Genomic DNA, 14,592 nt, shown 5'->3' on the forward strand with positions numbered 1-14,592 from the left:
ATGTGTCGAAAACAGATTCAAGTTAGATAAAGGGTTAGATATACGAGTAATTACCTGAAATGACTGCAAACAAAATAGTAAACATAAAATACGCTGTGAGTAGGGTTCGAACCTACGCGGGAAGATCCCATTGGATTTCTAGTCCAACGCCTTTTTTTTTTTTATCTTTTTATTTACAAATTCAACAATTCACATTCAATAAATAAAATATATATTAAAGCAATAAATACACACACACAAGAACCATTCACTGAACTACTCTGACCTCTCGCGCTCATTCATACTGATTTTATCCATTAATATATATATTATCATCATTTCTTATAAACATTCAAAAAATAAATTAAAAAATAGTAATTTCATTCACTTCTCAAACGTCTGTTTTATAAACACCAGCAATTAAAGTTCTAAACAGGTTTTAATTTTTTTCCATTTGGATCAGTGTCAATTCCTTTTCTTTTTCTTTCCTCGGCTAACCTCCTAATAAACGCTTCATTAGGTCGATCGACCATTCTCCTCCTTCTGTATTTTCTGTTTTGAGAGTCATGGTGTTCAGTGTTCTCCGATTGATCTCTGTCCGTGCGTGGTAAGCGGTCACCCATTGTCTCGGTTCTTTCATTCCCAACATTTGAGCTTCTGTTTTTAACAGGTGAATCAGTGACTCGCTTCACACTAGTATTATCCGATGTCTTTCCTTCTTCTGTCTTTGTTCCTCTAACCTCCTCATTGTCTTTAGCTGGCTTGGCATGCTTCACTGACGGGGCTCCTTTAGGGATCGAAATTACTTTTTCAATTACCTCATCGTCCATATTTTCTTCATCAGAACTGTGTTCCTCTCCATTACTTGTATATTCCACATCAGAATCACATTCCTCACTACTTCTACCGTCCTTACAACTACACTGAGAATGTATCTTATTACACTCACCACACTTTAACTTTTCACAAAACTGTTTTATATGGCCAGTTTGTTTACAAAAATTGCACACAATATCTGGATAAAACTTCATGACATGTGAATCAGATAAACAGTTCCAGCATACTTTTGTTTGACCACTGTGTATTACCCGAAAAAACATGGGTCCTTCTGCGGTATCAAACTTCACAGAATATGGCATCGATTTGACAATTTACGGAAATTTCACCCTTACATAACGTGTTCCATCAAAAATGGGAAGTCCAGCATGTTTCCGCCTTTTAATGTCAGATATTACCGCAATCTTGTATTCATTTAGTTTCTTGACAATGTCATCATCAGTTACATATGATGGTAAATGCATAAAAGACACCACCACTGTGTCAGAAAACAACATGCTACAGTTAAAATCATGTCCATTGAACGAAAAACCATCGACTACCAACCTCGCATTTTCTTCGCAATCAAAAGTCACATCCAGAATGTTAGCATATTTGGGAACAATCGCCAAAACTGTATTCTCACCAGTAATATCTTCCAAAGCTTTGTAAATGTCATCATTCTTGTATTTTAGATTATCCAAAACATCAACAGAAACTGTGCATTCCTTCCTGTACCTCGCACCCAAAATGGGCCTCTTCTCTCCACCGTTGACCGAAGTCGACATCACAAAAGTCAGATTTTTTTAAAAACTAAAAAAACCCTGACAATACATAACTTTCCTATAAAAAAAAAATCAAGTCTCTCGCATTTCAGTAAAAAAACAAAACACACATCTCCAAACAATAAAACCGAAAAAACCAAGAGCACTCTGAAACACGTCTTATCACAACAAATACACAACCGGAAGTCCCAATAAATATACATGCATCCACGTATTTAAGATTTTTCTCGTTGGAGCTGGTATAGAGGATTTTGTATTATTCTCCTGTAACAGTTTGTTTATTTTAAGTAATAAAATATGCCAGTTGCTTGACAGGCAGAACACAATGCCGTTGATACAAAAAAAAAAACCCCGCAAAAACAGATGTAATATTAAATGTGACGAAAAAGGATTCAAGTTACATACAGAGTTACATATACGTGTAATTATCTGAAATGACTGCAAGCAAAACAGTAAACATAAAATACGCTGTGAGTAGGGTTCGAACCTACGCGGGAAGATCCCATTGGATTTCTAGTCCAACGCCTTAACCACTCGGCCATCACAGCTTGTATATGAAGTTCAGAAAACCGACATCTCGTTAGAATATAAAATTCGACGGAAGGGAAAAGCTATTGATTATGAAAGCATCAAAACTGTTTTGAGTATCTGCTTTCATTTGGAGTTTATTCTTGCCTTGATTTTCTTTTGTTACGGTGAATCCTAAAATGTTGTCGTTTGAAAGCAGTACTATGCAGAATGTTTAAAAAGATTAATAATTTAGAACTACAAAACAACGGGAATAGATATCCAGTCATGCTATAATACATACCTTCCTTGGACAGTACGTGCGTCAACACCCTAGACATGTGACATAAATGCCAAGATATAGTTGGCTGAAACATATCGACTTGAATGGTTCATCATTTCTAGCGGGCAATACAGTAAAGATGGTGAGTGGTGAAAATGGGACATTGAAAAGGATTTTTCTATTCTCAAATAGCATTGATACAATATCAAAATATTTATAAAATATCTACATCTCGTCTCGTTTTATTCTTTTCATCATATATGTATTTTGCTTTCCTTATGTCTGTGCTTCTTTTTGTTACGGCATAAATGATATTTAATATTATTTGGTATCAATATTTTAATGTTTGCGATCACTTTGATAGATTTTTTATCAGGAAATATTTTTTATTCCTAACACCTGAATTACCTTAGCTATATGTTCTTTTATCTTCTCGTCTGGGTACCCTAGCTTGACTGTTTTTGTATTGGGAGCTTTTGCTTTTGTCATGTTTATGTTAGCAGCTGTTTAACTGATTAATTGATTTGTCTCTGAACGTTTTTTGTCGTGACGTTTTGCTCTCGGTGATTTCCGGACTAGAAGTATTTTGGCATTGTTATGATATAATAAGTATACATGCATCCACGGGTTTACGGTTTTGCTTTTTCGGAGCTTGTATAGAGGATTTTATATGATTCTACTGTAACAGTTTGTATATTTTAAGTAATAAAATAGGCCCTATGCCATTTGCTTGACAGGCAGAACACAATGCGATTGTAAAAAAAACCAAAAAAAAAACGCGAAAACAAATAAAACCAAAAACATATGTAATATTAAATGTGACGAAAAAAGGAATCAAGTTAGATAAAGGGTTAGATATAAGTGTAATTACCTGAAATGACTGCAAGCAAAATAGTAAACAAAAAATACGCTGTGAGTAGGGTTCGAAACTACGCGGGAAGATCCCATTGGATTTCAAGTCCAACACCTTAACCACTCGGCCATCACAGCTTGTGTATGGAACTCACAAAACCGACATCTCGTTAAAATATAAAATTCGACATAAGGGAAAAGCTATTCATTATGAAAGCATCACAACTATTCTGAGTATCTGCTTTCATTTGGAGTTTATTCTTTTCTTGATTTTCTTTTGTTACGGTGAATCGTAAAATGTTGTCGTTTGAAGACAGTACTATGAAGAATGTTTAAAAAGATTAACGATTTAGAACTACAAAATCACGGAAATAGATATCCAGTCATGCTGTGACACATACCTTCCTAGGATTGTACGAGCATTTCACCCTAGTCATGTGACATAAATGCAAGGATATAGTTGCCTGAAACATATCGACTTCGCTGGTTCATCATTTTTGGCGGGTAATACAGTAAAGGCGGTGACTGGTGAAAATGGGACATTCAAAACGATTTTTCTATTCCCAAGTAGCATTGATACATTATCAAAATATTTGTATAAATATAAAATATCTACATCTCGTCTCAGATAAACAACTATGATGGAAGGTTTATTTTACAAGTAGATTATGTTGTCCTCGGTAGTATAGTGGTCAGTATCCCCGCCTGTCACGCGGGAGACCGGGGTTCAATTCCCCGCCGGGGAGGATACATATTTTTGCTGAAAAAGTTTTATTCTTTTCATCAAATATGTATTTTACTTTCGTTATGTCTGTACTTCTTTTTGTTAAGGCATAAATGATATTTAATAATATTTGGTATAAATAGTTTAATGTTTGCGATCACTTTGATAGAGTTATGATCAGGAAATATTTTTTTCCTAACACCTGAATCACCGTAGGTATATGTTCTTTTATCTTCTCGTCTGGCTACCCAAGCTTGTCGGTTTTTGTATTGGGAGCTTTTGTCATGTTTATGTTAGCAGCTGTTTAACTGATTAATTGATTTGTCCCTGAACGTTTTTTGTCGTGACGTTTTGCTCTCGGTGATTTCCGGACCACAAGTATTTTGGCATTGTTATTATATAATAAATATACATGCATCCACGTGTTTAAGGTTTTGCTTTTTGGGAGTTTGTATAGAGGATTTTGTATGATTCTCAAGCAGAACACAATGCGATTGATAAAAAAAAAAAAAAACCGTAAAAACAAACAAAAACAGGTGTACTATTAAATGTGACGAAAAAGGATTCAAGTTAGATACAGGGTTAGATATACGTGTAATTACCTGAAATGACTGCAAGAAAAATAGTAAACATAAAATACGCTGTGAGTAGGGTTCGAACCTACGCGGGAAGATCCCATTGGATTTCAAGTCCAACGCCTTTTTTTAAAAATCTTTTTATTCGTGAAACTCAATATTTGATATATACATAAAATATACAAATAAAAATTATAAAAAGATTCACACATATCCACTCACTTACTCTCACATAGAACCACTCACGCATTTGCCACAAACGCACACACACAGTCACACAAACACACGCAAACATTATTTTTTTTTTGAGGGATATCGATCTAATAAGATAATGTTAAATGTTAAAGATAAATACTAAATCTAAAAATCAGTTTTTAAGTGGGTATTTGAAAACCAATTCATCATTATTTAGATCAAGAAAAATATTATTTTTTATATATTTATTAATAAATGCAGAAAATGTATTGTTAAAGCGATATTGATTTAAAAGTATTAAGAAGTATTGACGTAAATAATGCTGAAAAAACTTAACAATATTAATATTTACCCCCCTTGATTCCGCTATTAAACGTCTCTTGAAAACAGATATTCTATATATTGAGAGCAAAGCATTGATGAATTCTTTTGAGCATTTTTGTATTTTAAAATAACACCCGAAAAGCAACATTTTTTTCAATAATTGTAAAGAAAAACCAGTATCCTTAAACATATAAATACATAATTCATGAAAAATAGAAATTAAATCACAAAGTTCATCACAATACAACAATAAATGACACATATCTTCTTCTTCTTTGGCTAGATGATACCTTGCCATATTTAAATAATTTAGAGTATGTGAAAATAATGTTATGAGCAATCTTAAAATCCAAGTCAACAAATTCCGAAGTCTTATCACAGTAATGTATAATTTTCCAAACTGGCTTCCAATCTATAACAAAACCCAAATCATGCCATTTTTCTAAACAAGAAGGTAATTTAAAATTTTGTGAAATTAATAAAGAATATATTAATTTAACATTAAATTTACTTACATTTATTGTTTCATTATTATTAATAAAAAACAAATCTTTAACTTGTGACGAATTTTTAATATTATTTAAAATAGCCTGTTTCCATTCATCAGGAAGCGAGTTCAGAATTACATAATAAGCAGTAGAAATTTCTGCTGCCAACATATCAGGATATTTTTCTTTAATAATTTCGACAATTGCAGATACCGGTAAAAATCCCGGTACAACTTCATATGCAATATCAGCCACCGTTATAATACCACTTTCAATAAAAGAATTAAAACATAATAATTTATTTTTGTAATTAATAAATGGATTATAAAATATTGGCTGAGACAATATTTGATCTAAATCTAAGGGGAAAAAGCGTTCACGCTTTGAAATATTGTCCCATGCCAACAAAACCTCAGCATAAAAAGGGTTAATGGTAGCCAAAGCTGGTTCATCAAAAACCATATTAAATACTTTAAAAGATAAGTTCATATTCATGTATTTACCAAGAAATTCAGACATTGTATGTTTCCAAACAGAACTGAAATCATTATTAAAATACTTCTTTAATAATTTAATACGAAAAGCGATTTTCTTTAAAGAGATACCTTGAATATTAAGCCCACCTGAACTTTTACTCCCAATAATTGTAGAATATTTTATTAATGGTATTTTATCATCCCACATAAATTTACAAAACAACTTCTGAATTTCTTGTTCAACCCACCTAGGAACATGAATTGCATTAATTATATACCATAATCTAGAAGTTAATAAGGTATTCCACACTGTCGCTTTACCACTTAAAGTAAGTTTTCTTTGTTTCCACATGTTAATTAATGATTTAATTTTTTCAATTTTTGTTTTCCAGTTCAATCTTTCGCACAAAGCTTTATTTGGTCCTAAATAAATGCCAAGAATTTGAACACAATCTTTATTAATAGCAACAGGAATATTAAATGAGAAATCTTTTTTCACAGCTTTACCAATACAAAGTACTTCCTATTTTTCAATATTAACTTTTGCACCCGTAGCACGACAAAATGAATTGACAGTGTGAAAAATCACCTCAACAGACTGAGCATCTTGTACAGTGATAGTAGTATCATCAGCATGTTGAAATAATAAAGAATTAAATTCATTATTTATTTTTATCCCTTTAATATCTTGTTGACTTTTTAATAAATTATTTAAAGGTTCTGCAACAATTATATAAAGCATCATTGAAATGGGACATCCCTGCCTAACACCTCTAGTAACTGGAAAAAAAGGCGTTAAATGACCATTGATTTTTACACTACTTTTAATATCATTATACAGAATTTTAATCCAAGAAATAAATTTATTACCAAAGTTAAATTTATTCAAGACTTTAACTATAAAACTATGTGAAACCCTATCAAACGCCTTCTCTTGGTCTATTTTAATTAAAAAACCATCTGTATTATTTATATCTACAAAATCAATAACATCACGCACTGACATAATGTTGTCAACTATATCTCTACCTGGAACACAACATGTTTGTTCAGGGGAAATAATATTTGATATTACTAACTTTAGACGATTTGAAAGAACTTTAGAAATGATTTTGTAATCAACATTTAAAAGACTTATGGGCCTAAAAATTTTAAGATTAGTTTTATCTCCCTTTTTCTTGTAAAAAAAGACTAATAATTCCTTTTTTCATACTACGTGATAAATGATCTTCATTTTGAAGTGACATAACAACTTTATGAAACAAAGGCTTTAAAATATCCCACAATTTGACATAAAATTCAACCGTTAGACCATCCATACCAGGAGATTTATTTTTATTCATACTTTTCAAAGCATTCGTTAATTCTTCAATCAAAATATCTTTATCACAATTTTCACTTTCAGATTCTGTTATTTTATTGGTTATTAAATTTAAAATATATTCTTCTTTATCTAAGTCAATATCATCTTTGGTATATAATTTAGAATAAAAATCATGAGCACATTCTAGTATATCTTCAGTTTTCCTTGACAATCCTTTAATTGTATTAAGTTCTTTAATTGAATTTGATTCCCGTTTCATTTTTTCTAAATTAAGAAAAAAAGATGTATTTTTATCAGATTCTAAATTCCACTGTACTTTAGATCTCAAAATCGCACCATTACACTTAGACTTTTCTATTAATTGTAATTCATCTTGTAAGGTTACTAGATATGTTAAATGATGTTGTTTATTTATAGCTAATTTAGCATATTCCCGTCTCAAAGCATTTTGGATGAAATAATATTTATCATTTTCTAATTTACGCCTATTGATAGCAAAATAAGTTGCACATTTTTTTCATTTTAAATTTTAAATTATCCCACCAAACAAGAGGTTCAGTCATAAACAAAGGACAGTCACACTCATTCTTAATAACATCAGTAATATCTTTACAAAAAATTTCATCTTGCAATAATTCATTATTAAAAATCCATATACCTTGACCCCTCTCAACACGAGAAAGACCCCTCTCAACACGAGAAAAATCAAGTTTAAGAGACACAAAATCATGATCACTAAAAGCAGTATAGGATATGTATGAGTTAATCACAAACTGTAATATATTCCTAGAAAGTAAAAAGAAATCAATTCTAGATTGTTTTAAAACATTTTCAACAATCTGTGATCTACTGAACTCTCTCTTTCCTGGATTCCTATGACGCCAAATATCAACCAAATTAAAATCACCTAGAAATGATTTTAATATATTGCTACTTTTCAAACTGAAAGTTGTATTATTAATACCAAGATCTAAAGAAGGATCAAATATTTCATTAAAATCTCCAGCCATTATTGTATTTTTATTATTCACAAAATTATTTAATTCATTGAAAAAACTAACCTTTTCATCAATATTATTTGACGCATATACATTAATGAAATTAAATTCATCATTATCAATTTTGGCATTAATTTTTAAAATCCTACCTTCAGTGTCGCAACTATTAAAAGTAAATTTATAAGGACATTCTTTAGAAATTAATATTGCCACCCCTCTTCTATTTTTATATGGACAATTATTATAAAATATCTTCCCATCCCATAAATGTTTATATCTTTCAATAAAATTATTATCCCAAAATGTTTCCTGCAGAAAAATAACATTGGCATGTCTACTTTTAATATTTGCAAACACTGAATTTAATTTATCAATATCCCTCAATCCATTTACATTTAAAGACAATAACAGCATTGTAATAAGAACTAAGTACATTAAATAAGCCATTGTTAATTCTTATCCACACTCACTCAATCACTCATTCTTCTCTCTTTTAAACTCTCATCCACACCTTTTGCACGCGCGGCTTGTCTCTTTTGTTTCCTTGTTGACACAGTACTCCAAACTGCCTCATCTGCAGGGCGCTTGACCAACCGTGACCGACGCGATGGCTTTCGTTGTTGAGAATTGTCCATTTCTTTTGCTATTGTATCAGCGTCCTTGTTGTCACTACTACCACTCAATTTCACGGCTTTGAATTCATTCTTTGTGTGCTGTTTGTCCAACTTCGACGAAACTGGTGTTTTATCTTTATTATCACCTACATGTTTTTCCTGCGTAGCCTTTTCAATTGTCACTTGGCTTTCAGGCACGTCTTCATTCATTACATCATTTTCACTGTCACTGGCATCAATCCACTCACTGTCATCTTCATGCACGCTACACACACACTCTTCCTCCTTATTACCACATTTATCACAAAGAAAGGTTTTGTTACAGTTCTTCGCGTAATGTCCCTTTTCCTTGCAGAAATTACACACAATATCAGGGCAATCTTTTATCACGTGACTGTCCGACATGCAGTTGTAACACACCTTCAACTGATTATCATGAAGCACTCAAAAATACTCCACCCCCTCCACTGTTTTGAACTTCATCGAATACGGCAAACTCCTTATGTTAGGCGGGAATTTCACACGAACATACCGAGTTCCATCAGCAATACGAGTACCTTTATAAAATCTTCGATAAATAGGAGAAACCAACTCTATATTTAAAGATCTCAACCTTCATCAGCAATATAGGCCGGCAAATGTAGAAAAGACACTACAACACTCTCTGAGTGCAACAACCTCGCCTTCAACTTTGATCCATTGAATTCCAAAGATTCATTATCCGCAATTATCCTAGCTTGCACAACATCATCAACAGTTATTTCATATCGATCTGGTCCTTTAGGTACACATGCGTGTATAACATCCCCAACATGCTCAGTTAAAAAGGCAATTAACTCACTGGCAGCAATTTTCCTATTATCTCCAACATGAACTACCACTGTGCATTCTTTCTTGTATGTCATATTCTTCTTTTCTCTACTCTCCATATCTCCTCCTCTACTCATAATTACACTCTTCTCCGAAAAACGTAAACCAGACAGACTGGCAAAAAAAAAAAAAACCTTTTCAAAAACTTTCCACACGGGAGCCGAGGTGAAGCACGTCCACACACGACTAAACCCAAACCGGAAGCCAAAAACATATGTAATATTAAATGTGACGAAAAAAGGAATCAAGTTAGATAAAGGGCTAGATATAAGTGTAATTACCTGAAATGACTGCAAGCAAAATAGTAAACAAAAAATACGCTGTGAGTAGGGTTCGAACCTACGCGGGAAGATCCCATTGGATTTCAAGTCCAACGCCTTAACCACTCGGCCATCACAGCTTGTGTATGGAACTCACAAAACCGACATCTCGTTAACACATAAAATTCGACATAAGGGAAAAGCTATTCATTATGAAAGCATCACAACTATTCTGAGTATCTGCTTTCATTTGGAGTTTATTCTTTTCTTGATTTTCTTTTGTTACGGTGAATCGTAAAATGTTGTCGTTTGAAGACAGTACTATGAAGAATGTTTAAAAACATTAACGATTTAGAACTACAAAACCACGGAAATAGATATCCAGTCATGCTGTGACACATACCTTCCTAGGATTGTACGTGCATTTCACGCTAGTCATGTGACATAAATGCAAGGATATAGTTGGCTGAAACATATGGATTTCGCTGGTTCATCATTTTTGGCGGGTAATACAGTAAAGGCGGTGATTGGTGAAAATGGGACATTCAAAACGATTTTTCTATTCCCAAGTAGCATTGATACATTATCAAAATATTTGTACAAATATAAAATATCTACATCTTGTCTCAGATAAACAACTATGATGGAAGGTTTATTTTACAAATAGATTACGTGGTCCTCGGTAGTATAGTGGTCAGTATCCCCGCCTGTCACGCGGGAGACCGGGGTTCAATTCCCCGCCGGGGAGGATACATATTTTTGCTGAACAAGTTTTATTCTTTTCATCATATATGTATTTTACTCTCGTTATGTCTGTACTTCTTTTTGTTAAGGCATAAATGATATTTAATAGTATTTGGTGTAAATAGTTTACTGTTTGCGATCACTTTGATAGATTTATGATCATGATTTTTTTTTTATTCCTAACACCCGAATCACCGTAGCTATATGTTCTTTTATCTTCTCGTCTGGCTACCCAAGCTTGTCGGGTTTTGTATTGGGAGCTTTTGTCATGTTTATGTTAGCAGCTGTTTAACTGATTAATTGATTTGTCCCTGAGCGTTTTTTGTCGTGACGTTTTGTTCTCGGTGATTTCCGGACTACAAGTATTTTGGGATTGTTATTATATAATAAATATACATGCATCCACGTGTTTAAGGTTTTGCTTGCAATCAAAACCTTACTTGCAGAATCATGCCAGTGATTTGAAAATAATTTGAAAATATTCCGAATTATTCTGAGGGTATACGATATGTTTCATGTGAATTACGAATGCCTTATTTAGACCAGTAGAACTCATTTTAATCGGATTGCTAGCAACACTGCGTAGTCTCCAATGTCCAGGTAACATTTCGTCTGTAAATAATAATTTAAATATTGACCAATCACACTTCGCCTTTTATAACGTTATTTGGAGCATATAAATTCTAAAAATATCGGGCGAGTCTATTTTAGTGGCCGCAGTACAGCGAGCCATACCAATACGGGTTATCAGTCTTCAGTTTTACATTACAAATTATTTATTTTATAAAATAAAACATGTTTTAAGGCATTCATAGTTCACACGAAACATGTTGTCACGGGGATCCTATAATACCCGTAACTGAATGAAACACGATTATCAAAATATCTCTCCTAACTGTATATCTATTAGATATCTCTGTCACGGGCGGTTATACCCTAGTGTGGCTCGTCTAGGTATGATCAGAGATAGGATCTTATATAAAGTATATATTATTATAGCATGTTTAGTTCACTAGAAAACACAACAAAAACACAATACACTTTGGAATCTGTATTAACCTACGCTGACAAATGTACTGCCGCAGTAGTTAATTAACAACAACAAATAATAACAACCCAGAACTGATCACTTAATTAGTTAATCTCTAGGTGTCTAGTTTACACAATATTCTAATCACTTCACCGTGACACAACACCCACACGTGTGATAATTGAGAAACGCTTCCAGGAGAACGTAATTAATAAAGGAATTACAACTCTTACTACTCATTCAGTAATGTGTGATAATTGGGAAACGCTTCCAGGGGAACTTAATTAATAAAGGAATTACAACTCTATTCCTAACTGGTTAATTTTTAATTAACCCTAACTACTCATTCAATAACCTTGTAATACAGACTTAATACTGGTACCTATCACAATAAAGACAATAACCTACAGTTTACCTAGGTCCTCTAGGATGACTGGCTAAGCCTTAATAATTATTTAGAGCAGTGAGCCTACAATATACTGCGTCAGATGACCGGCAGCACCGTCTAAATAATATCGGTATAATACAGTATTAAAATATTTAAAGTCACATCAATCACATCAAGGTTATACAACAGAGCAGAAATTATATTTACCAAGTCCAAACGGACTAACGTTCCCCGGGAGCCTTCCAATATGTTTCTCCCCGATATCTCTAAAACCCTAGCTATTTAAAAAAAAAAATCCGAATATCGCCTGGGGGAACAACGCGGTACCTCACGTATTAAGTGATATTTCCACAGCGACCACGCCGGCATATTTTTCTTGATGGTCAGACTTACTGTCGCCAGTTCGCTAGAGATTCCATGGTCGCGCGGAGGTATTACGTAACTACTGGCCACATGGCCTCCGCACCTGGGCTGGGTGTGTATTGGAAAGTACAGCTCGACGACCGTCGCGCAGAGGTATTACGTAACAAGTTGCCGACCTGGGCTTAAGTGCATATTGGAACTGCACACGGCCCTCTAAAACAATTAATATCGCCACAGGCGAAAACAAAATTAAGAGCATGTTCCGTCACACATGTCGTATACCCTCAGGATAATTCGGAATGTTTTCAAAATATTTTTAAATCACTTGCATGATTCTGCAAGTAAGGTTTTGATTGGTGTACATGAGCTACAACTGGCTGCTGTTAGATCCACATGTAATAGTGGAGCTAATTTTAATTAGATTGGGGTTTCGTAACACCGGGTTATATGAAAACCTAAGTTTAACACTGGTTTACGTAACACGCAGAAAAACTTGACCTAGACCTACACCTGTGGTGCATTTCACATGAATGTTTTACCCGTGTTTACAAAACCACGCTTTTTGCATGGGTTACCCGCAGATCTGGGAAGGGACATAAGCGATGGATAGTTTACACTTCATCATTTTATAGTTGAAACTCGGTACCAGTATTTATTAGCATTCACATATATGAGATAGGGGATCAGCAACCTGCTCCCCACACAGTCTGGAGCAAACCTTCGTATTCGGACAAAAATGATGGATATGTTTGGCCAAAATGAGCTGGCCTAAAAACGTTTCACCATGTATTTCCATCATTCTACTCACAATATTCCATGTAAAATATTATGTAAAATGCGTACAGAACCCTACATAGCTGTTAGTAATAATGCAAAAATAAATAAATGTCGTTACCCCAAATCGGGTATTACCCTTTAATTCTGGCAACCCCCCCCCCCCCCCCCCATTTAAAAATGTTTTTTTTTTTGAAAATATGGGACCCGTACGCCTGAGGGCACCGAGAAAACTTTTTGTCGAATTTTCAAACCTGTAGGCCTATCTCGCTTTTTTTCCCCTTTACTAAGACAAAGCAAACACGAAAGTAGGTGATAAACGTTTAAAGAATTTGCTTTCACAACTGTTTTCAGTGTTAAATTTATAACAAAATGTCATTTTAATGCAATTCATTATATGTATTTTTAGAAGAATAAAGATAACTTTGTTTTTGAAAATTATCTGTGAATGTGATTAAAATACAAAGTTATAGCAATACTCAGAACAGTGTGTAAATAGAGAATAATACATGAGTGGCCGTTTGATACCATATATCTCGCAAGTTGTTTTAAAATGTATAGCGATGGAAGGGAGTTTGATACATTTTTAAACAACGAGTTGTGAGATAAATGGTATCTAACGGATTCTATTTCTTACATATCCTCAAAAACCAGGTTTAAAGGAAATTTAAAAATTTTTTCGACTAAAAGTTATTACAGCCGTTGCCCTTGTAGCTAACTTACGCGTTACATACACATGATTGTCAGGTTAACTATATGCCACAGTGTAATCGATTTCCACCATGTTGTTTTCCATTGGATGTATGGCACTGGTGATCTGGTCATCACCTAGGAGCAACCAGTCGTATATCTTGAAATTGTCAACACACGTACGTGTGTAAACAACCATGTGTTATAAAAAATAACACATGATGTTCTCACCAAAGGGTGTGTAAAAAGTGGTTTACGTCGTTTCTATACATGTACATGCATGTGCGTCTAAAATAAAGGCGCTTAGAGAAGAAAAAAACAGCTGGGGTAATAAATAAAATAATCAAAAAGATACCAGTTATTAGCAAATTTATGTCCCTCATCAAATATTATTTCGCTTAGGACATAAATATGATAATAACTGGTATCTCGTTTATGATCCTCTATATATCTCAGGCGCTTTGTCGTTCGTTCGCTACGAACATGGTGAATGATTGTTGTGTGAAAAGGATGGATCTAATTATAGTCATGCT

General features: G+C 33.6%; 5 non-coding genes across 5 annotated transcripts; 2 read left to right on the forward strand and 3 right to left on the reverse strand.

Annotated features, from left to right (window-relative positions):
- Positions 1-2,046: 2,046 nt before the first annotated feature.
- On the reverse strand, positions 2,047-2,128 carry Trnas-aga. The gene has a single exon. It is a non-coding gene; the product is annotated as a tRNA-Ser (tRNA).
- Positions 2,129-3,278: 1,150 nt separating this feature from the next.
- On the reverse strand, positions 3,279-3,360 carry Trnas-uga. Its single transcript has one exon. It is a non-coding gene; the product is annotated as a tRNA-Ser (tRNA).
- A 536-nt stretch (positions 3,361-3,896) lies between these two features.
- Trnad-guc lies at positions 3,897-3,968 on the forward strand. Its single transcript has one exon. It is a non-coding gene; the product is annotated as a tRNA-Asp (tRNA).
- A 6,160-nt stretch (positions 3,969-10,128) lies between these two features.
- Trnas-uga lies at positions 10,129-10,210 on the reverse strand. Its single transcript has one exon. It is a non-coding gene; the product is annotated as a tRNA-Ser (tRNA).
- A 536-nt stretch (positions 10,211-10,746) lies between these two features.
- On the forward strand, positions 10,747-10,818 carry Trnad-guc. Its single transcript has one exon. It is a non-coding gene; the product is annotated as a tRNA-Asp (tRNA).
- Positions 10,819-14,592: the final 3,774 nt, after the last annotated feature.

Source organism: Gigantopelta aegis, chromosome 1 (assembly GCF_016097555.1).
Source record: "Gigantopelta aegis isolate Gae_Host chromosome 1, Gae_host_genome, whole genome shotgun sequence".
NCBI lineage: Eukaryota > Metazoa > Mollusca > Gastropoda > Neomphalida > Peltospiridae > Gigantopelta > Gigantopelta aegis.